This window comes from Triturus cristatus, chromosome 3_1 (genome assembly GCF_964204655.1).
Source record: "Triturus cristatus chromosome 3_1, aTriCri1.1, whole genome shotgun sequence".
NCBI lineage: Eukaryota > Metazoa > Chordata > Amphibia > Caudata > Salamandridae > Triturus > Triturus cristatus.
In genome coordinates, this window is record NC_140583.1 from 1,078,813,523 (window position 1) to 1,078,838,751 (window position 25,229).

Consider the following 25,229-nt stretch of genomic DNA (forward strand, 5'->3'; position numbering starts at 1 on the left):
AAGGCGCAGGCAGTCTCACTTTAAGTGAAGCGTCCTGTGGTACCCTGGTTTTCCTGAGAGCACATTCCCATTAACTGGCCAGTAGGTTTGTACCTCCCCCGAATTATTGATACCTCTAGTGAACCAATGTTGTATCATAATCCAGTACTCATGGGTACTTGCCTTTTGTGCATCACCATGTCAGTCCCTTCCTTAGTTTAACCGTATTAAAACTTGCGGTATCTACACACTTCCTTTTCCTTCTCCAACTGTACCCTGAACGGAGTTTGCAGCTGTAGTCCCAATTTTAAAATTAAATGAAATTTGACGCAGCAGTTGTCTGGGCATTTACTCCCCTTTGACCTCTACAGTCTGGGTACCTGACTAGATCTGCTAGCTGGGGTACCTAAATTGCTCACCCTCAGTGGTAATTTGTGGTAAAAAGCTTGTGTTGCCAACAGCGAGGGCCGTGCTGCCTGAAAAACCAATGTGCCCATAAATCCCTCTTGTGACACCTCTGCTCGCTGGGCTAACCCATCTGCTCCTATCGGGTTGTCCTTTTGGTAATTCAAGGCACTGATAAACGAAGGGGGCTACTGTAGGGCTGTGTATATGCGGCCCTGGATGAACTTAAACATTTGGCTTAGTGTGGATGGGTTGTCAACATTTCCTGGCTGTGGGCAATACCTTTGCCCCCGCAACTCCTTAGAAGATGTGCCAGTGCAGGAGGGAGTAAGAGTTACATCCAGCCCACCTTATTCTCTTCCAATTATCTATGTATAGTGCTTGTTGTAGATAACATAAGTGAGTATTTGTGAAGCACACACGCTCCTATTGGCATGTTGGTGCTGAATAAGGGATGTTTGTTACCCCACTCGCTGATCCTCTTTTTGACAACCTGAGGGGGGTGAATGGTTGAAGAACCCAACGGGGTTTGATCCTATGACCATGAGGTCAAACCCAGCATATAAATCGGTCCAGGTTTTCTTTGCCATTGCAATACCCCTCCTGTGCCCTTTTGAGCTCACCATTTAACTGCAAGTGGCCATTTGGCTGACACCCCACCGGGACCTGGCACCTTATCTCACAGCATGACAACACTCAGCGATGCAGATGCCTCGGTGCGTGAACATCCGCTGGACGAACTGGCTAATTTAGTAATTGGTTAATTAATTCGCTACAGTGTATATGAATCAAACGATGCACAAGCAATTGAAATTTTTTACAGACTATGGGGCTGATTCACAGCACTAATCTGAGATAAAATCCTAAACTTACTACTTTGGTATTCACAGAAGGCATTTAGTAGTAGTAAAGTTAGGACTCCTAACTTTACTGTTACTAAACAGACAAAATCCTAACTTTATGACTTTCGGTATTCACAAAAGGCATTTAGTATTAGTAAAGTTAGGAGTCCTAACTTTACTACTATTAAATGCCTTTTCTGAATACCGAAAATAGTACGTTTAGGATTTGATCTCAGATTAGTTCTGTGAATAGGCCCCTAAAATGTGAAACCTTTTGGACTTGTCAGTCAAAATTAAGTTGGGCGCAAAGTCAGAATCTAACATTCCCAGTTTATGTTCTAACACAGCCCCCCTTATTGAGGGTCTTGCAAGGACCCCTCTATCTCACTGACGTGGAACCTTTTAACTTAACGCACTTGCCTGTCACTCAAGAAAGACACCTAGCAACCACTTGACGTACTGCAGCTAAGAGAGGATACAATCCTTTGCATCCGGCTCTATGGGACCATATGCTAGGGTGTGGATAACCAGGACCTTTTATGGCTTTTCTGCAGTTGCTTCTCCAAGAGGGAACATCCACTTATGACTTGGTCCTGCAGTTAAGTGAGATACCAAAACTATTGGCTTTGCCCAGCCATGTTCCTATTGTGGGGACAGGAATGAGCACAATGCCCCCATGTGTGCATGTGTTGCATGTTTGGAGTTTAGAGGCCATACATACCATTTCTCTTTGTTTGAATTATTAAACTATAATGTTGTCCCTCTATCATAGCAACAACCAAGAGGTTTCTTTGTGTTAACTTACTACCATAGCTAGGGTGAGAACTGGAGGAGTGCTGTGGACGTACTGATGACTAATCTACCCATGCTCTATCTGGGTGTCCTACGCATCAGTATCGCCCGCCTAGTAATACACCCTCGGGTTTAGCCCAATTGACTCACGAACCGATAGGGTCAGCGCCCCTTTTACCATCGTAAGAACTCTGCAGTCCTTTTGCCTGAACAAGAAAATTGGTTCTTAACTTCGGCACTTTCAATGTCGCTCAACACTGATGTCACTTGAAATTAAATTAAGGTTCTGAAACCAATCCTTCCACATATCCTAATCGAAAGTCATAACTCACACTGCGAGAAACATTCATCCCTTCATGCTGGGCCCACCTGGCCCCAGCAGATTAAAGTTCTGCTCCATCTGTACAGTGACAGCATTTCTTCAATAAAGTAGATGAAGCCAAGTTCTGTCACCCATGGAGGCACAACCAATAGTTGGCCAAGCAGCGAGGTATCTGGTGAAATATAAATGGATTGCACTCCCCTTCTCCCAGCAGTATGCCCACTTGGCATGCAGCATGAAGGGTTTGTGCCAAAGCATTTGTCTGCCCCAGTTTTGATTCAGTCAGAGAGGCAGCTGCAGTTTGCCTATGGCTAAATGTACCTCGGCACTAAGACACACCTGTATGCCTAAGCCCCACCCAGCTAGTGTCATCACACAGGGCCTACCATCCAGGCAATGTTATGTCAAAATCTCTCAGGCCACCTACCCCAGTTGCCGGACCACACAAGTGCAGACGCTGCGTGGATCCACGTGCATCGTGGAAGATAGAAGTCTGCAAAGGGCTCCGTGCATTGACTGGACGCATACTAAGAATTGCAGTGCGGCATGCTTTAAAACCACTATCGTGTATGCACTGATGGGGAGTCAGGATGATTTACCCCATCCCCGAGCCACTTCCTATATGTTATACACATTTGATTAACAAGAATTACAACTACATGCATGAACCCAGCAGCCCTAGGACTGTATAAGCACTGCACCACCGACCAAACCAATGACTCTTCCCCACGTCATTGGGCCGATGCCATAAAATTCTCACACCATCCAGCCTGTCACGGGTCCCAAAATCAATCAACAACCGCTTCCAGCCCTACAGCCAGACCAAGTGACCTGCCCAGCATCACAGGATAGACGGCTGGCGCGGAGACCCAAACCTGGGTCTCCAGCTCCACAGTCACCAAAGCCACCGCTCCCACGCCAATCAATCCAAAACCTCAAGCCAGGGACTGGCCACACGGTTCCACGCCACCACCCACCAACAGAGATACACCAACCAGTCCGCTCAGCGACTCCGGTGTGCTACAAGATTTTTTGCTATGACAATGACGGCGCCACCACTCCTGGGGCTTGAACCGTGGTATTAGGGGGATGGCTGGAACCAGCACTGAAGGCGTTGCCCCTGAGTACAGCTCTAGCCTAACAGATGCCTCTTGCATCACATATCAACTGTACCGCATTTGGCTGTAAGCTGCTCAGTGCTTCTATTGCATCAGCGCTCTCTGACCCACAACCAGCACACCCTGATGCAATCAGCTTGTGACTAGGACTTATCAGTGTGATGAGAGTGCAAGATATAACTGCCTGACACTAGCTCTTCAACTAAGCTCCCCCACAAGAGCCCGCCACAGGCCATGTGGCCTCTTAACATTCTCCCTCTGGGGCAATTGCAAATAGATTGCAAACACTCCTAGGGTATGCAGAACCCACCACTCTAGTCAGGGAAAGGGAGATACACACTGGTGGCTTGGCAGAGCAGTCAGGCTTATCCCAGAGGCAATGTAAATTGTATGTGCGACACGCACACTCACAATGGCACACTAGGCACGTCACAAAAGAGACTCCATACAAGGTTATTTAACATTATCCTTTGTATCCTCCATGAAATACTTAGCTCACAATTGCATATATTACACTGTGCTACCAGACCTCATCATGACTTCACAGGGATTACATAAATTACTAGCCCAATCGGGCCACTGTCCTACAGATCAGTTAGCACAGCCCAGTAGTTACTGGTAGGAACTGTACTTAGCATAACACATTATGCATCAACTTAATCAGCAGTGTACCCTGCTAAACAGTTGTAGCAGGGCGCATATCATAAGTACTTCATGCCCAATTTAGGCATATGCAGATCACCATAGTGGTGCGTACAATTGTCTTCATGAAGGGACTAGGGTGCTGCTTCTACACCCTCCTATTGCCCTTTCTCTGGTAATAATCTTCACCGCGTAGAGCACAGAAGCCTCCGGGCCTCTTTTACGGGAAATGCAGTAATTACCGCTCCCGACCGGGACTTTCAATATTCTCCCTACTTTCCGGATGAGGAGCGGGCCCCTGTTGAGGTTCTGCCTGTGGTACCAAGCTAATGGAACCCAGAATCTGCACTTCAGGCAGCTACCCGCAAGCTCACGGTAGAGGTGCCAAACACTTGAGGGAAGCACAAAAGTTTCGAGCCGGCGTCTTCCGGCCTGGATGCTAGGTATGGCGGGTCACACACCGGCCCCCCTCGGGTCATGCAGGCCCCCTCCCGGAATTCGGTGGTTGGTCGCCCGAGAAGCTGTGCGCTCAACTGCTATGGAGACTGTCTCCCATCATTAAGAGAGGAGCTTGCATGTGCGACACAGCAGCCCAAAGCCTCCCCTGAATCATCCACCCATCCACTTCCACGATGGACAATGCCAGTAGAACATAGAGAGGTCAAGATTACCCGGAGGATGAGCACCACCCACAATCATACGCTCGCCAACCAGCATCTCCACACACCTCCGGCATGCACTGCAGTGCTGCCTGAGAATCCGGGCCAGGACACTCTCTGTACAATGGGGGGGCACCCAACAATACCACGTCACCATCCTCCATAGAGGCATGCGACATCACCTCCCACGAAGTCATCCAAGATCGTCCTATGCAATTCAATGGCTTCACTAAGCCAAATGGTGACTCCGAACCCGGAACACCCCTCCTCTTCTAGGCCACACTCTTCTGGCACTTCTTGGAGCACTGTGCTCCAAGACCAGCTAGCAAACCTGAAATATAATCCTGACCCCTTACGTGATGCGTTCTACACCCCTTGCACAGGTTGCACTGATCAAGACTACTTCATGCCAGGGTTGGGCCTCTGTCCAGCGTTTCACATAATACGCAGCTAAGAGAATACTGCCAGCCATCATGCAGCTGCTGCTCACCCACACATGCGGCAGCTGATGTAACCGTGATCCCTTGCCCTCAAGACAGCCGGAAATAGTGCCTGGAGAAAAGTATCCCACTGGGGACACGTGTTTCAATGAGGCGGCGCTCAGACCTGTGTTTGTATCCGATGCCGAGCACCAATCATAATTTGCAGCTGCCCCAACCTTGCAGTTTTGCTGGGGCAGTGTGCAGCCCAGTGTATGCAAACAACGAAGGGGCCTGTCCATTCCTCAGCCCCCTCTCATCTGAACCGCAGTCGGTTGTCAAACCACGCACACCAGTATTCTCACGAGTAGCTGGGGTGTGCGCAGCCAGGACCTGGACCAGGTGGGAAGCCCCAACTGCTCCTGAGGCCCAAAAGTGGCCTGGGTGATCTGTACTGTGGTCAGGAGCCTATAATGGAGCTAACGTTAGTGCCACTCCTCAGCGCATGCCCCTGAGCAGAACCGATCGGGTGAACCTGTACCCGCAGGCGCTGGGACCCGACCCCGGCACGTGCCACGCCATACCCAGCCTTTGGCGCTTGACAATCTAGTCTCCCCAAAAATGTAGGGAGTATGGGTAGGTGGTGGCCACCCCCCGCTGTCCCTACCCTGACCCCACGACACCCACTTGCGGCTCTTTGCAGCCACAGCATCTATGGGCGGGGTAGCAGGAGACTCGTCCCGCCAACTGGGACAACCAACAACATGGGGGGGAATGGGGCACAGGCCACTCACCACAAACTTTCCCCCGTGCTACACCAACTTTGGGACAGCGAAGCGAGATGCGACTGAAGTCCAAGACGGTGTGCACAGAGCCAAGAAGGGCGCCAGATTGTCCAGGGCAGGTATAAATACCTCACCGCAATCCGCTGTGCGCCGGAAGTGACGTGGCCAGCGTGCAGACCTGGGGCACTCCTCCACTGGATCCCCTCAACTAGAGAGGTGGCGGTGTGCCTAATGTGGAATTAAGGTGGCTGCCCTTTTGAGGTAGCCCACTGCATGAGCCGTGGGCACCCTCAGGGACACAAGTAAAAAATCATGAAGTTGCCAAACATGCTTGAGCACAAACAAAATGTAGTGTTATAAAAGGAGGAGGAAAAGTACATAGTCCAAGCTCCGCTTATAAGAAAACACACACACAGAAAGAAGATCAGAAAAGGAAATAGCATACTGCAACCAACAGAAAACAAGGAAAACAGACTGACAAGCATACACACAAATGAAAAGTAAGGGTAAGCTGTGAGCCCTTTCTAAGATTTAATTTTTCAATACAAAATACTTCGCAAGCTCAGCGCAAATGCTGTGCAGGTGAAAGCTAAAAGGAGGAGCAAATAAATGAAAGGTGGACAATAAAAGGAACAAATTCAAAATTAAAGGACTGACCAAACAGCCCTGATACTGAAGCAATGCCATTTTAGGTGGATACACACACGTGATCAGAAAATGACATCACTCACAGTGTAAAAGAGCCAATAACTGATGCAGACTGAACCATTACCCATGCAGTTAGTTGTTATGGATGGAAGAAGAAGGTAAATGACACTCAGAGAGGCAAATGGAAGAAAAGAGTGGACACCAACGCTGTCTATGTATCTAGCTCGATATACATTCATAAGTATAGATGTGTGTATTAATCATTTTTTATGACAAATGGCAGATGTCTAAAATGAGCTTTCAGTAAGAATTATTGCAGTGCAAATATTTTTTGAAATTTAGTGTAACAAAACACATGTCTGTAGGCTTTAAGAGCGAGAAATAAGAATCCACCCTTAATACCTACTGCTTTTAACATAAGTATTTCACAATTAAGAAGTCAAGTCTAAAGTGTTTATCATAACATTTCATAAAAAACAGATCAGACCTATGGCAACAAGTGAACCAATCAAGCCTGTAGCTATTATTGGTGGCGTGTCACCATAACCAACTGAGGCCTCCTGTACTGACCTTAAGCTTTCTCACAAGACAACTATCAGGCACATAGTCATTAAATTGCACAGTACACACAATTACTGCAGACAAAGCCAAAGACCATCTCTTCTAAGAGGGCCTATCAAGGCTAACCGTGAACACCTATGCCAACTGGGATACCACACTCTCTAAAACAGCGGTGCCACCTGTGATACCCTACTGTGTAATGGAGTAACAGCAAACTAAGCTGTCAACTGGAATACACCACTGTGTAATACAGCCAATACATCTGCCACATCATCGGATACCACACTGTCTTAAACTACTAACAGCACTACCATCTGGGATACCCCACTGTGTAAGACAGCTAACTCTGTTACCATCTAGGATACCCCATTTTGTAATACAGTTAACAGTCTAGTGTTCTGGGTTACACCAATATACAATTCGACTAATAGTTGATACTTCTTCCACCTGGGCTAACCCTTTTTGAAATACAGATAACACCCTGGTCACTCCCAGGGTACCCAACCATTGCATTAACATTGTAAAGCCGGGTACCTCCATGGGTACTGCCAGCAAATTAAATGTGTCCACTCACTTTGATGTTTTCTGGCAGCTGAAGCCCACTCAATTCCATTATTGTCTTATGTAACACTTGCACTGACAATTCTCACTTTCTATTTCACCAACAGATCACCTTGTTACCTTTTGAATCACAACATACCCACCTCTTTAAACCATGAAATAGTTCTGCTTTTCAGTATCTTTCACCAGACTCATGTTTATATGGGGAACATGTAAGAAGTATAAACTCTGTGATCCTCGAGTCTTTCCCCAGACCCCCGCCGAGGTGACAGCATATGCCGCAACAGCTAATGCAACTCTGCCTTTTATAACATACAACGGTCTGCTTGCAGCCTATGTAATGCTATTCAACAAGAGAGTGCAGGGTGCCTTATGGGTGTGCCACTGCCTATGGTGGAATGTTGAATAGTTTTGTAGGGAGTTAAAACAGTTCCTTTTGTTTTAATTTATGTACCCATCTATTCAACTTTTATTATTATGCAGGAAAAACATCCTAACACATTGGGCCCGATTCACAGAACTAACTTAAGACAAAATCCTAAACTTACTACCATTTTGGTATTCACAGAAGGCACTTACTCATTTTGGTATTCACAGAAGGCACTTACTCAAGTCAAACTTACAATAAACATCTAGTGGGCATCCTTTACATACATTTCGTCTGCATAGTGTCCCCCCCGTCATCCTACCTCCATCCCTCCAGCCCCCAAACCCATGCAAATTACAGCCCGCACTTGCCACCGGGCCATGCTCAGTCCTGCTGGTCCATTACACCCTCCGTCGCATCTTCCTGCGCTTGCCTCACTGGGCTCCGCCTCCGCTCTTTGCTCCAGTCTTTCAGTGCCCTCTGCAATGCTTTAGGGTCCAGAAAAATGTGGGTCTTCCCCTGCCTGTTCACACGCAGCTTGGCAGGGTACAGCATCGCATAATCCAAGCCCAATTCCCGCAGCTGTTTTTTAATCAGGATGAACTGCCGTCTGGCCTCCTGCACCTGTGCAGTGAAGTCTGGGTACAGCGAAATGGTCGACCCCTCATATGTTAGCGTCTTTTTCTCCCTCGCAAAACGGAGGGCAGCTCCCCTATTCCGATAGTTCAGTAGCTTTGCAATGATTGGCTGCGGCGGCGCACCTGGAGGGGGCCTGGGTCCTAGAGATCTATGCGCCCTCTCAACCACGAACATGCTAGAAAACACCTCCTTGCCAAGCAGCTCGGTCAGTAGTGTCTCTACAAAGCACTCCATCCTGCCCGTTGGCATCGTCTCCGGCAATCCCGTAATGCGTAGATTACATCGTCGCGCACGGGCCTCGAGGTCTTCAGTTTTATCCTGCAATACCTGCATGATACGCCCCATTTTTTTGTGTTCAGTGTCCAACGAGGTCTGCGCCTCCTCGACCCCCCCAGCCTCTGCTCCGACTGATCCAGTCGCTCCGCATGCTTGTCGAGTCGCTCCCCCATGCGGTCCATTCAGTAGGAGAGGGCATCGATCTTTGCACCCAAGGAGGTGATGCCGGTCTGCAGGCCCTTTTCCATGGAGAGCAACCAGCTCCGAATATCCTGTGCTTTGTCCGGGGGGGAAGTTGTGCCACCTGATGCTCCCTCGACAGAGTCCTGGGGCCTTGAGCGCTTCTGCTCGAATGTTATTTTTGACTGGGTCTTGTCCGACTTGCCCATCGTGCTGTCGTCTGCCTCTGGGTGTTGCCCGCCTCCGCTGCAGTGTCACCCCAATGCTCCAAATAATGCAGTCGTCCCGGTGTGAGTGCTCCCCAAGAGCGAACCTCCGCAGACTGCAGTCGCAGGACAATACACAGTGCACGCCAGTGGCTCCTGCAAGCGGCCCTGCCTCCGCCGACGTATCGGTCACTGCTTACACTCTCCAGATAGGTTTCTCTGTCCACCCAAGAGCCATCGATGGCCCAGGCAGCTCACCCCGCCAGACACTCCAGCCTAGCGTCCTGCTCTCCAGTGGGACCCAAATACCCGCAGATCCCCCCTTTCCTCACAGTAGCTCAGTTTAGGATACCCTTCACCTCCAGGCGGCTTGCAGACGCCGCCGCAGGCCGGCCTCCGGCCTCCTTGCCGCTACACAGTGCCTCTTCGTGAAGCGTGGTCTACCTCGCACGGGCTCCCCCCTGCGTTCCGCCTGCCGCAGCCCTTTGCGGAGCTTGTGTATTCCGCCGCCTCACCTCCACCTCAGGGATCAACGTCAGGCTGTTCGGTCACCCAGGCCCCCGCTCCAGTATGTAGTTAATGCTTGATCCGCAGCACCGGCAGGCCGCCAGTGCGACTCCGCCTCTCACCTCCTCGGCCCGTGCCGCTCACCTTCCATCGGCTGCCCTTAGTTCTCTCCGCACCGGCGTTGCTGGATAGTACGCGGCAACCGGAGCCCAAGACTTCTCAACTCAAGCTTCTCCAATCAGGCTCACTTTTACCCCCAGGGTGTTCACGCCGTCTCCTCACTCCTCACCCCGCAGCAAACCGCTACAGCCTCCATCTTGCTTTCCCGCCGTGCACCCCAGCGGGTAGCTCATCAGCGACGGCGGTTGCGTGTGCGCCGGTATATTAGTGTTCCACTCTTTCTACCAGTCAGCAGGTCACAGCCGAGGCTTCTTCAGCCCTGCAGCCCCGACCACGCAGCTCCGCTCGCATCTGGGCCGCAGGAGCAGATACCACCCGCAGGTCCGGGCTCTCCCAAATTGGTCCGCCGCACGCGTGGCGACGTCACCGCGCCACCGCAACCACCCGAGCCCGGGGACTATCGGCCTCCGCCTGCTCGCGCTTCAGCACCGCTATCTGGGCATCTGCAGTGCCCCCAGCCCTCAAAAGTAGCTAATCCGGGAGTCCGCTTATTCCGCCACAAGTGACGCTTCCCCCGCTTCAAATTCTAGCGGTGTGGTGCAGGATAATTGGAGGATAGTCTCTTCTGCGTGCCGGAGCTCGCGGCTCAAGCCGCCATCTTCGTGTAGAGCCAAGCTCCGCCTCCAGACAAGCCGTGATTGACATAACCTCCACGGGGGTTGTGGATCCAATGTCTAGAAGGATCCTAACCTCTGCGCTTAACTCACTCTATGTGCTAATGTGTGATCTTATTTCCTGGCTTGCAGCACAATATGTATGTACATGATGCAGCATTGTAATTGTGCTATGCAATGGTATTCTATAATTGTATGGTAATGAATGTATCAGTTCTTGTGTAGAATCAATCTGTGTGCCATTAGGGGGCTGTAAGCACTGTTAGCATTCAGTGTTACTTGTGCGTATGAAGTTCACAGCGGTGCTCTAGCACAATTGCACAAGGAGAACTGGCCTCTTCTTTGAGATTGCAATAAGCAACACAGTACCACATTAAAAATAAGGGCTCTTGACTTTCTGAGACTTGCTGCCAGTGGTGGCTGGTACATGGGCGGTGGGGGAGTGAAAAAGAAATAAAAAAACACTTACCTCTGCACGCCGCCGTCTCTTGTTCATCAACTCTCCTCCCGGCAGCAGGAAGTACACAGGCTACCCTAAGCCAGTCATGAGGCTGCTGTCACCAGCATCACAGTAGCATCATGATTGGTCTGAACGCTGTGATTCAGCACTCAGACTGGGACTGAGAGCCTGTGCAGGTTCTCCACCCAAGCTGTGCATTTGTAGTCCGGTGGAGAACATGCTAAGCGCAGATGACTGTTTGGCCGGCCAAACCATCATGTGCACTTAAGTGCACATATTTTCTTCTCCCCCTGCTGGTTGTGATGACAGCCAAGCCAGCCCCAAAATAGGCTTAAAAACTAAAGAATAAAATGATAATAACATTACGTTATTATCATTTTATTTTTATTTTTTTGCACTGCTGAAAAGCAGTGGGGCGACGCTCCTCCTCCTTAGCAGAAAAGCCGCTGCTGCTTGCTGCTTCCTATCCAACAAGAGTCACAAGCATCCAAGGGCACTCACCCAAAGGAGAAGACAGTCTCCCCACCCCCCACAATCATGGGCTCGCTCTCCCCTATCGTTCTGAGCTGGAGTAAGAGAAAGCCAGTCACTTGAGGAAGTTTGTGCTGCTATCAGGAGGACCAGTGAGGGGATACTCTCATTATTTGTTAAGTACTGGGTCAGAAGTGAGTGAATGAGCAGAGCTCCATGGAGGTCAATCCGTTTTGTTGTGGTAGCAAACAACTTATCCTAAATCAAAATATGTACTCCTTCCTATCTCCCAGCATGTGGGTGGAGCCACAGCCCCACTTTTAGGGATTTTCACATCATTGTTTTGCAGCAGCTGTGCTGTCAAGCCAGATCATAAAATTCGAATGATGACTTTATAAAAAAGAGCATTGATTATTGCTAAGGGAGTAACAGGTTTTATCTCAATGTTATGCTGGATGCCTGGGCAGCTTCTTTTACTTAGGGCAAGCTGATGCTAACCCCGGCGACCACGCTGGCGAACATCTTTTTACTCTCCTTCCCTGCTGCTGGGGGCCACGCTTCCTCTGTTTCAGGTCAGTCTGGAAACATGTATGTTGGAGGTGCTGTGACCACTGGGCCACACCTGACTTCTCGGGTTACTGTTTGTGTGCTGCCTTATTTCCCCTTTCACACAGCCTATATCACTCTCCACCCGTTGTCAGCTCCCACTCTTTTGTTTCTGCATTGACATCATATTGTGTCGGTGGATGTGGGTCAGTCTTCTTTCTTTATTCTTGTCCTCCTGCGTTTCCTAATCTGTCTCCAGAAGTTGCACACTCCATACACTGTCCCTGATCCTTGCATCACACTGATGCCATCATGTTTCTGTGTTTACAGCTGCAGTATTCTTCTTCTGGCCTCTACACTCATAATTCATCCTATCCCATCCCATTCCATACTTCACATAATGCTGAGGCTAGCCCTGCTCTTTTTTGTATACTACAGAGACAATGGTGTTGTTTGTGGTTCAGAGTCTAGTGGCTAGGTAAACTCACTCATCTACTCAAACAATCGTTGACTGGCATGGTCGTAGGTTCGAGTCTCAGTTGGTCCACTCATAATTTCATTATTTTGATGTTAATAAAATGAGTACTTTTCTGTTGGGTAATAAAAAGCATCTGTTATTCAGTGCCCCAAGGCCACTTGGGGTGCACGTGTGGTGTACAAATGCACTTTACGTTCTTGTTAGTTTTTCAGGAACAACCCCACTGCATCCTTCCTTCCTAAATGCCCCCTCTATCTAACTTCTTTCTCCATCCTCTTTAAACAAGAGCTTTCGCCCCTGAAAAAGGTAGCTGGATAAGGCATGATGCTGCATAAAATGGCTGTACATGTTTTCTCACCTGAAACCACATCCCTTTTCTTTTACTCGCCACAAGCAGAAGTTTTATTTGAAATCCTGCACTTGACTCTTCAGCTGCTGACTCCTCCACTCCACAGGTAAATGTATGGTTACATTGGCCCTGCCAAAGTTTCAGCAGCGATCCCAGGACCAACAGTCCACAAGAGAGGTTTGAAAGGTTCTGGACCAAATACTGTAGTGCACCACTCTGTTAAAGTCAGTGGTACCTTTGAGGATGTCCAAGCATGAGATTGGGATCACAGAAGCGTTTCTTTTTCCCAATGAGTGAAACTCTACTCCAAGGTGTGGGATGGACACACATGAGGTGTCGTCTTAACCCATGGGCACGCTGTGCAGTTGCCCCGGGGGCTCCACGAGCTTAGGGGTCCAATGCAGACCACAAATTAACACTAATTTTCCATTAAACATTTTTATTCCTGTCAGTGGTTGTGTAGGCAGAGCCCAATTCACTGCTATGCCCGGGGGCCTATAATGCTGATAAGTCAGCCCTGGGTGAGATGACACACAAAGATTTGAGTTTTACACCCACTTACAAAGAACATAATCCTAAACTCACACCCTATGATTGGTGCTAAGTGAGACAAATCTTTCTCCCTCATGTACAAAGAGCTCACTCACCCCAGTGATTTTAAATTGCAGGCATGTGCTTGATGGCCTCCATCCAGCTTCCGGTAAGCGTCCCCTGCATGTCCTTATTAACACACTTGCAGATATCACCCAGTCTCTACGTTTGGATGGCGTGAAACATTTTGGAGTGTAATGTCTCTAAATGACTGTGGTGTTTATTTCTTGAAGCATCATTTTGTGTTGAACCGTTCGATTCCACAACTTGTGGCAAAGAACTTGATTATTCAAGGTTTAGAGAAACATGGGGGTATATTATCAAGGCTTATATCGTCGCTTTTTCGGCACATAGCGCCGAAAAATCAGCGATTTTTTAATCACGTAATTAACAAGGACATTCTAACAAGCGTTAGCGCCTGTTTCCTTGCTATTTTGCATGTCAGCGATCAATATCGCTAATGACATGCAAAGTAGGCGTTCCTCACCTAATCCTCATTTCGGGCCATATGTAGGTAACCCAGAAATACCGATTCCTAAATACCGAATTTTACCGAATCGGTATTTAGAAATCGGTATTTACTATGTACCTAATTTTTCGGTAACGCTTACCGATTCGGTAAAAATTGGTAAATGTTTACCGATTCTACAATACCGGCCGGTGTTTCCGATACGGTATTTACCGAATCGGTAAATACCGAATAGGTATTTTCCAATTCGGTAAATACCGAATCGGAATTTACCGAATCGGTAATTCAAATGAACAGCAATTGAGGAATCAGCCAATCCTGTGCAAACCAGACCCCACCCAACCAGGAAGTGGCCACACCCAGGCAGGTGCACACAATCAGCAGAATCTGGAGAGGCTGGGAGTGCAGAGGAGAGCAACAGAGCCAGTGGCTGAACTTGCACAGGAAATCTGACACAATAGCCAGCCAGGACACAGAGAGAGATGGAGGGGAAAGGAAGAGGAAACTCAAATTCAGTCCAAAGGAACTGCAGGTACTTGTGGAGGAGGTGGTGAAGCAGCATAATAAGCTGTTTGGAAAGCAGTCCCTGCAAGTGGCTGAATCAGAGAAAAGACGGATCTGGCTTGGAATCCAGGCGCAGGTAAATGCCATCGGAGTGACCCCCAGGGACATTGATGTGCTGAAGAAGCGGTGGTACGACACCCGTATCATCACAAAGAGGAAGATGGCTGATCTGAAGAAAGAGGCCAGCCAGACAGGAGGAGGAAGGAACAGGGCACCTGCCCTGACTGAACTTGAGGAGCTCGTGGAGTCCACGATTGAGCCCGAAAGTGTTGTTGGGATTGGGGATGCAGACAGCTCTGCAGGAGCTGCTACCAAACAAGGTAAGACGCATGCACAGCATTGTGCCCCCCTTCCCCTATCCCAAATCCCCAATTGGGCAATGTGAATCCCACTCCAGTACAGGGGTTTGTGCATACCAGCAATGCATTATGGGAGATGTAGTCTGTGAAACCCCTATCATGACAAGATTTGCACAGAACAACAAGGCATGTGACACACATAAGCGATAAGCAGGCAGAGGACAATGAGATAGTGATGCTGAAATTTATTATGATGTAAGCAATGCAGGGCTGCAGGTACACTGAGCTGATGTTGAATTTCTGTCCACAGGCGATACTTCGCGCAGGACTGCTCAGGAGAAGGGAGAGAGGGCACCCCGGAAGGACAGCACAGAGAAGGCCACCACGAGTGCTGGGCAGACAACAGCACCACAGCCAGCATCACCACCACAGCCAGCCACGCCACCACAGCCAGCCTCGCCACCACATCCAACCTCGCCACTCCTGCTGGCCTCACCCGCATCAACACCACCTGCATTGGTCAGGTCTAGGAGGCGTGCAATTGCCAGACTGCATGTGTCAGAGTCGTCATCAGAAGACTCGAGGGGGGAGGAAACATCCACTGTGCCACTGGATGGTAGCAATGCCGGTTTGCCCTCCGCCTCTGAGGGAGCACTCACAGGTGCCAGACGCCGCCGCATGGCTCGGGTGCGCAGTCCACCTCCACAGGGTGAGAGCCATGGTGTGTTCCTAGGGATGGAGGCCACCATGGTGAAGGTGCAGCGCCTACAAGGCAAGGCAATTCAATCAGTCCAGCGCCAGATGAAGGGCCTAAATGACACAATGGGCAACATTGACAGGGGCATAAGCTCAATGGCTGAGGGCATGAGGGAGATGGCTGCGGGCATGCAGGACATGTCCCAGTCCGTCATGCTGCTGTGCACAAAAATCGATGAGGACAGAGCAACACGGTGGAGGGAGAGGCAGAAAATTGATCACCACACAAGGGCAGTGAACCGCCTAGCAACTGCCACTTCTCTGCTCTGCAGGCGCTCCGTGGCAATGCAGGAGGGGCTTGCGCACTGCAGCAATGATGTGTCAAGGGGGCTGGTGAGTGTGACCAGTGCACTGGAGGTGCTGCTTACAAGCCACTCTGCCACCACTGGTGCTGTGGATGCTGGGGACAGCGAGGACACCACCAGTAGGAGCAGCATTACCCCCCCTGTCACAGACACACGGAGGAGCATCAGACGGCATGGGGCTGCCACTGGTCCCACAGCCAGTGAGGACACTCAATCACTGGCATCCCGCACTGTAGTGCGTGGGCGCAGACGCTGATGCAGCACACAATTACAGGACGCAGTTGGGTGAAGGAACCCTTGACTTCCAGCTATGGATGTCACCAATTTGTTAGGCCAGTTTTGGCGTTGTGTTGTGGCGTAGTGCCGGATAATTAAAACTACGTCATAGCATCCAACTACTGGCTGTGTCCCCTTACTTACTTAGAAATAGTTGCATGTGATCTCTGCCCGTCTCACTCTCCCATCTGTTGCTGCTGCCACTCCTGCTGCGTTGTGCTCTGGCTGTGCAAACTCATCATCATTGTCCTCAAATTCTGTTATTTCCACCTCTGTACCTGTCTTTGTGGCAAGGTTGTGCAGCATTGCACAAGTGGCAATGATCTTGCAGCAGATGATGGGTGTGTACTGGCGTGCGCCTCCGCTTTTGTGGAGGCAGCGGAACCTGCTTTTCAATAGTCCAAACGTGCGCTCCACCACGTTGCGTGTTGATTTGTGTGCAACATTATACCGTCTCTCACTCAGGGTTGATGGGTGTAGGTAGGGAGTGAGGATGAATGACCGCACGGCATATGCACTATCGCCTAGGTGAGTAAGAGAGTACCATTAGTCACATACCTCAATACACATTCATATGCGGTAAGTATTAGGGAGTGTCACAGTGATTTACCTAGCAGATATCCTTCTCCAAATTCTCCGGCAACCAGGCGTGTGTAGATCCCACTGTTCTGGAAGATGTAGGAGTCGTGGGTGCTCCCAGGAAACTTAGCTACGATATCAGTGATTATGTTGCCTGCATCGCAGATTACCTGCACATTTATGGAGTGGGTGGACTTTCTGTTCCTGTAGATGTGCTCAGTGGCTGCTGGTGGGCAGATTGGAATGTGTGTGCCATCAATACAGCCTATGACATGCGGGAACTGTGCCATCTGGTAAAAGTCGGTCTTTGTTTTCAGCAGTTCAGCCTGTGTGTTTGGGAAGCTAATGTAGTGTTGCATTCTCTGCATCATGGCATCCAGGAACTTCCTGAAGAAACGGGACAGGCAACTCTGGGATACCCCGCCTACCGCAGCTATCACCCCCAGGTAACTACCAGATGCGAGTAGATGTAGGCTACAGAGCACCTGCACATGTGGTGGTATGGCATGCGCCCTTGTTGTTGGATAGGTCCAGGAGTGGGTGCAGGTCCCTTATCAGGTCCATGATGGTTTGGGGGTATAGCCTGTACCTTTCATGTATCTCAGCCTCAGTCTGTTGAAAGAGTGTGATGCGCTGTCTGTAAATGCGTTCCTCCCGTCTCCAAATCCTCAGACCTGCTGCCTGTAGACGTAGGCGCCTTGCAATGACATACAGAGCGGCCATGTTGTCCACGCTGTTGCATTTTGGGATTGCTTATATGCACTGTGGCTGATTACCACCTGCTTTCACTCTGTGTTAATTACCGACTCTTAAATACCGAATTTCATGGAATTCGGTAATACCGAATTTACCTACATCTCTTTTCTCGTTTTACCATTTCATATTTACCGAATCGGTAAATATGAATTCGGTAAATATGAATCGGAAATTTAGAATTCGGTAAAGATGAATCGGTATTCACCGATTCATAATTACCGAATCCTTCTTTTTGGACTTCTACATCTCAATTGGCTAAATACCGGTAGGTAACGGGATATTTACCGAATTTCGGCCGTTACCGACCGGTATTTAGCTACCTACATATGGCCCTTCATCTCTTGCAAACACAACATCGCCCTATTATCAATGCGGGGCCGGACCCGCAAAGCGATAATAAAAGCCACGCTAACTGCGGTTATCGCCGTGTTTTAACCCCTTCGCTGCCAGGCCTTTTCCCCCTCCTGTGCCAGGCCTTTTTTTGGCTATTTGGGGTAGTGCGCGCTTAGGCCCCTGTAACTTTTTGACCGCATTAGGTAGCTATGCCAAATTTGCGTCCTTTTCTTCCAACATCATGGGGATTCTAAAGGTACTCAGGGTTTGTGGATTCCCCTGGAGGGGTCACAGAAAAGAGACAAAATACAGCAAAATTTTGGTTTTTTTGGGAAAAATTGGAAAAACGGGCTGCAAATGAAAGCATCTGGGTTTTTCCTTGCAAATGTTATCAAAAAGGGTTTGTGGGGTTGAAATCACCATTTTCCCAGCTTTTCGGGGATACCTGACTTTTGTCAGAAACCCAACATTTTTTACACAGTTTTGGCATTTTTCTGGGACATAGCCTATTTTTGCTATTTTTTGTGCTTTTGACCTCCTTCCAGTTAATGGCAGAAATGGGTACAAAAGCAATAATGGATCCTGGAAAGCTATACATTTTCGAAAAGAAGACAAAATTCAGAATTCAGCAAGGGGTCATTTGTGTAGATCCATCAAGGTGTTTTTTATAGAAACAAACAGTTAAATGTGGGATAAATTGAAAATTAGTTGAAAAAAACAGCCTTTTGTGTCAACGTTTTCACCTGTAACTTCTTCTAATTATGACAGCTCTTTGAAAGCAATATACCGTTGCATCCGCTGGACATTACTGGTTGTGGGGATATATAGGACTTGTAGGTTCACCAAGAACCCGACAAACCCAGAGCCAAAAACTGAGTAGTAACTCGCAATGGTTTTTTATTATGTACCGGGTATGTAGTAATTATTCTGTAAAAAAGTGTACATGGAAAAATCGGTATGAAAGACACCTATGTATTTCTGAAATAGGAACAAAATATAGAGTTTAGAAACAGTAGATATTTGCACATTTCTGAAATTGGGAATACTCATACTAGCATGAGAATTATCAGTCATTTTTTAAAATGACTTCCTTTTTACACAATATCTTTCATTTGGAAAGCAGAAATGCATCGAAAGTCAATAGATAATAACAGTTCCTTTACAAATCTCAATTACCCTAAGTCTCCCAATAAAAATGGTACCTGACTTGTGTGGGTAGGCATAGTGCCCACGACAGGAAACGGCGCAAAACGCAACGTGGTCACAACTCAATATCACAGTGAAAATTTACCCTTTTTTTGCAAAGTGCCTAGCTCTAGTTTTTGAACCCTAGCTCTGCGGGCACCTTGGGAAACCTAGCAAACCTATACATTTTTGAAAACTAGACACCCAGGGAAATCCAGGATGGGGTGACTTGCCTGCCTCCCACCAGGGTCTGTTACCCAGAATCCCTTGCAAACCTAAAAAATTGTCAAAAAAACCACATTTTCCCCACATTTCTGTCGTGAAAAGTTCCGGAATCTGCGTAGATCCACAAATTTCCACCCACCCCGCGTTCCCCAAAGTCTTATGAGAAAAATGGTACCTCACTTGTGTGGGTCGGCCTAGTGCCCGTGACAGGAAACGGCAAAAAACGCAACCTGGTCACACCTCAATTTCGCAGTGAAAAATGACCCTTTTTTGGTAAAATGACTAGCTGTAGTTTTTGAACCCTAGCTCTGCGGGCACCTTGGGAAACCTAGCAAACCTATACATTTTTGAAAACTAGACACCCAGGGAAATCCAGGATGGGGTGACGTGACTGCCTCCCACCAGGGTCTGTTACCCAGAATCCCTTGCAAACCTAAAACATTGTCCAAAAAAAACACATTTTCCCCACATTTCTGTCGTGGAAAGTTCCGGAATCTGTGTGGATCCACAAATTTCCACCCAACCGCGTTCCCCAAAGTCTTACGAGAAAAACGGTACCTCACTTGTGTGGGTCAGCCTAGTGCCCACGACTGGAAGCGGCACAAAACGCAACGTGGTCACACCTCAATTTCGCAGTGAAAAATGACCCTTTTTTGGAAAAATGACTAGCTGTAGTTTTTGAACCCTAGCTCTGCGGGCACCTTGGGAAACCTAGCAAACCTATACATTTTTGAAAACTAGACACCCAGGGGAATCCAGGATGGGGTGACTTGACTGCCTCCCACCAGAGTCTGTTACCCAGAATCCCTTGCAAACCTAAAAAATTGTCAAAAAAAACACATTTTCCACACATTTCTGTTGTGGAAAGTTCCGGAATCTGCGTGGATCCACAAATTTCCACCCACCCCGCGTTCCCCAAAGTCTTACGAGAATAACGGTACCTCACTTGTGTGGGTCGGCCTATTGCCCGCGACAGGAAACGGCGCAAAATGCAACCTGGTCACACCTCAATTTCGCAGTGAAAAATGACCCTTTTTTGGAAAAATGACTAGCTGTAGTTTTTGAGCCCTAGCTCTGCGGGCACCTTGGGAAACCTAGCAAGCCTATACATTTTTGAAAACTAGACACCCAGGGAAATCCAGGATGGGGTGACTTGACTGCCTCCCACCAGGGTCTGTTACCCAGAATCCCTTGCAAACCTAAAAAATTGTCAAAAAAAATACATTTTCCCCACATTTCTGTCGTAGAAAGTTCCGGAATCAGCGTGGATCCACAAATTTCCACCCACCCCGCGTTCCCCAAAGTCTTACGAGAAAAACGGTACCTCACTTGTGTGGGTCGGCCTAGTGCCCGCGACAGGAAACGGCGCAAAACGCAACCTGGTCACACCTCAATTTCGCAGTGAAAAATGACCCTTTTTTGGAAAAATGACTAGCTGTAGTTTTTGAACCCTAGCTCTGCGGGCACCTGGGGAAACCTAGCAAACCTATACATTTTTGAAAACTAGACACCCAGGGGAATCCAGGATGGGGTGACTTGACTGCTTCCCACCAGGGTCTGTTACCCTGAATCCCTTGCAAACCTAAAAAATTGTAAAAAAAAACCACATTTTCCACACATTTTTGTCGTGGAAAGTTCCGGAATCTGCGTGGATCCACAAATTTCCACCCACCCCGCGTCCCGCAAAGTCTTACGAGAAAAACGGTACCTCACTTGTGTGGGTCGGCCTAGTGCCCGCGACAGGAAACGGCGCAAAATGCAACCTGGTCACACCTCAATTTCGCAGTGAAAAATGACCCTTTTTTGGAAAAATTACTAGCTGTAGTTTTTGAACCCTAGCTCTGCGGGCACCTTGGGAAACCTAGCAAACCTATACATTTTTTAAAACTAGACACCCAGGGGAATCCAGGATGGGGTGACTTGACTGTCTCCCACCAGGGTCTGATACCCAGAATCCCTTGCAAACCTAAAAAATTGCCAAAAATACCACATTTTCCCCACATTTCTGTCGTGGAAAGTTCCGGAATCTGCGTGGATCCACAAATTTCCACCCACCCCGCGTTTCCAAAAGTCTTACGAGAAAAACGGTACCTCACTTGTGTGGGTCGGCCTAGTGCCCACGACAGGAAACGGCGCAAAACGCAACCTGGTCACACCTCAATTTCGCAGTGAAAAATGACCCTTTTTTGGAAAAATGACTAGCTGTAATGTTTGAACCCTAGCTCTGCGGGCACCTTGGGAAACCTAGCAAACCTATACATTTTTGAAAACTAGACACCCAGGGGAATCCAGGATGGGGTGACTTGACTGCCTCCCACCAGGGTCTGTTACCCAGAATCCCTTGCAAACCTAAAAAATTGTCAAAAAAAACACATTTTCCCCATATTTCTGTCGTGGAAAGTTTTGGAATCTGCGTGGGTCCACAAATTTCCACCCACCCCGCGTTCCCCAAAGTCTTACGAGAAAAACGGTACCTCACTTGTGTGGGTCGGCCTAGTGCCCGCGACAGGAAACGGCGCAAAACGCAACCTGGTCACACCTCAATTTCGCAGTGAAAAATGACCCTTTTTTGGAAAAATTACTAGCTGTAGTTTTTGAACCCTAGCTCTGCGGGCACCTTGGGAAACCTAACAAACCTATACATTTTTTAAAACTAGACACCCAGGGGAATCCAGGATGGGGTGACTTGACTGCCTCCCACCAGGGTATGTTACCCAGAATCCCTTGCAAACCTAAAAAATTGTCCAAAAAAACAAATTTTCCCCATATTTCTGTCGTGGAAAGTTCCGGAATCTGCTTGGATCCACAGATTTCCACCCACCCCCCGTTCCCCAAAGTCTTACGAGAAAAACGGTACCTCCCTTGTGTGGGTCGGCCTAGTGCCCGCGACTGGAAGCGGCACAAAACGCAACGTGGTCTCACCTCAATTTCGCAGTGAAAAATGACCCTTTTTAGGAAAAATGACTAGCTGTAGTTTTTGAACCCTAGCTCTGCGGGCACCTTGGGAAACCTAGCAAACCTATACATTTTTGAAAACTAGACACCCAGGGGAATCCAGGATGGGGTGACTTGACTGCCTCCCACCAGGGTCTGTTACCCAGAATCCCTTGCAAACCTAAAAAATTGTCAAAAAAAACACATTTTCCCCACATTTCTGTCGTGGAAAGTTCCGGAATCTGCGTAGATCCACAAATTTCCACCCACCCCGCGTTCCCCAAAGTCTTACGAGAAAAATGGTACCTCACTTGTGTGGGTCGGCCTAGTGCCCGCGACAGGAAACGGCACAAAACGCAACCTGGGCACACCTCAATTTCGCAGTGAAAAATGACCCTTTTTTGGTAAAATGACTAGCTGTAGTTTTTGAACCCTAGCTCTGCGGGCACCATGGGAAACCTAGCAAACCTATACATTTTTGAAAACTAGACACCCAGGGGAATCCAGGATGGGGTGACTTGACCGCCTCCCAGCAGGGTCTGTTACCCAGAATCCCTTGCAAACCTAAAAAATTGTCCAGAAAAACTAATTTTCCCCACATTTCTGTCGTGGAAAGTTCCGGAATCTGCGTGGATCCACATATTTCCACCCACCCCGCGTTCCCCAAAGTCTTACTAGAAAAACGGTACCTCACTTGTGTGGGTCAGCCTAGTGCCCACGACTGGAAGCGGTGCAAAACGCAACGTGGTCACACCTCAATTTCGCAGTGAAAAATGACCCTTTTTTGGAAAAATGACTAGCTGTAGTTTTTGAACCCTAGCTCTGCGGGCACCTTGGGAAACCTAGCAAATCTATACATTTTTGAAAACTAGACACCCAGGGGAATCGAGGATGGGGTGACTTGACTGCCTCCCACCAGAGTCTGTTACCCAGAATCCCTTGCAAACCTAAAAAATTGTCAAAAAAACCACATTTTCCACACATTTCTGTCGTGGAAAGTTCCGGAATCTGCGTGGATCCACAAATTTCCACCCACCCCGCGTTCCCCAAAGTCTTACGAGAATAACGGTACCTCACTTGTGTGGGTCGGCCTAGTGCCCGCGACAGGAAACGGCGCAAAATGCAACCTGGTCACACCTCAATTTCGCAGTGAAAAATGACCCTTTTTTGGAAAAATGAGTAGCTGTAGTTTTTGAGCCCTAGCTCTGCGGGCACCTTGGGAAACCTAGCAAACCTATACATTTTTGAAAACTAGACACCCAGGGGAATCCAGGATGGGGTGACTTGACTGCCTCCCACCAGGGTCTGTTACCCAGAATCCCTTGCAAACCTAAAAAATTGTAAAAAAAAACACATTTTCCCCACATTTCTGTCGTGGAAAGTTTCGGAATCTGCGTGGGTCCACAAATTTCCACCCACCCCGCGTTCCCCAAAGTCTTACGAGAAAAATGGTACCTCACTTGTGTGGGTCGGACTAGTGCCCGCGACAGGAAACGGCGCAAAACACAACCTGGTCACACCTCAATTTCGCAGTGAAAAATGACCCTTTTTTGGAAAAATGACTAGCTGTAGTTTTTGAACCCTAGCTCTGCGGGCACGTTGGGAAACCTAACAAACCTATACATTTTTTTAAACTAGACACCCAGGGGAATCCAGGATGGGGTGACTTGACTGCCTCCCACCAGGCTATGTTACCCAGAATCCCTTGCAAACCTAAAAAATTCTCAAAAAAAACACATTTTCCCCACATTTCTGTCGTGGAAATTTCCGGAATCTGCGTGGATCCACAGATTTCCACCCACCCCGCGTTCCCCAAAGTCTTACGAGAAAAACGGGACCTCACTTGTGTGGGTCGGCCTAGTGCCCGCGACTGGAAGCGGCACAAAACGCAACGTGGTCACACCTCAATTTCGCTGTGAAAAATGACCCTTTTTTGGAAAAATGACTAGCTGTAGTTTTTGAACCCTAGCTCTGCGGGCACCTTGGGAAACCTAGCAAACCTATACATTTTTGAAAACTAGACACCCAGGGAAATCTAGGATGGGGTGACGTGACTGCCTCCCACCAGGGTCTGTTACCCAGAATCCCTTGCAAACCTAAAACATTGTCCAAAAAAACCACATTTTCCCCACATTTCTGTCGTGGAAAGTTCCGGAATCTGCGTGGATCCACAAATTTCCACCCAACCACGTTCCCCAAAGTCTTACGAGAAAAACGTTACCTCACTTGTGGGGGTCGGCCTAGTGCCCGCGACAGGAAACGGCGCAAAACGCAACCTGGTCACACCTCAATTTCGCAGTGAAAAATTACCCATTTTTGGAAAAATGACTAGCTGTAGTTTTTGAACCCTAGCTCTGCGGGCACCTTGGGAAACCTAGCAAACCTATACATTTTTGAAAACTAGACACCCAGGGAAATCCAGGATGGGGTGACGTGACTGCCTCCCACCAGGGTCTGTTACCCAGAATCCCTTGCAAACCTAAAACATTGTCCAAAAAAAACACATTTTCCCCACATTTCTGTCGTGGAAAGTTCCGGAATCTGTGTGGATCCACAAATTTCCACCCAACCGCGTTCCCCAAAGTCTTACGAGAAAAATGGTACCTCACTTGTGTGGGTCGGCCTAGTGCCCGTGACAGGAAACGGCGCAAAACGCAACCTGGTCACACCTCAATTTCGCAGTGAAAAATGACCCTTTTTCGGCAAAATGACTAGCTATAGTTTTTGAACCCTAGCTCTGCGGGCACCTTGGGAAATGTTAGACCCGGCCCTCGTAACATAGCCAGACCTGACCCCTGCACCTCACACCAGCCCCCGAGCCCACGTTCTAGCCAATCCTTCCCACCAGAACACACACACCTGACCCTGACTTCCCCGTCCGTGGCCTCCCTCCTTTCGGCCACACCGGGCCCGCGTGCCCACTTCATGCACCAAGATGGCCGCCCGGCCCC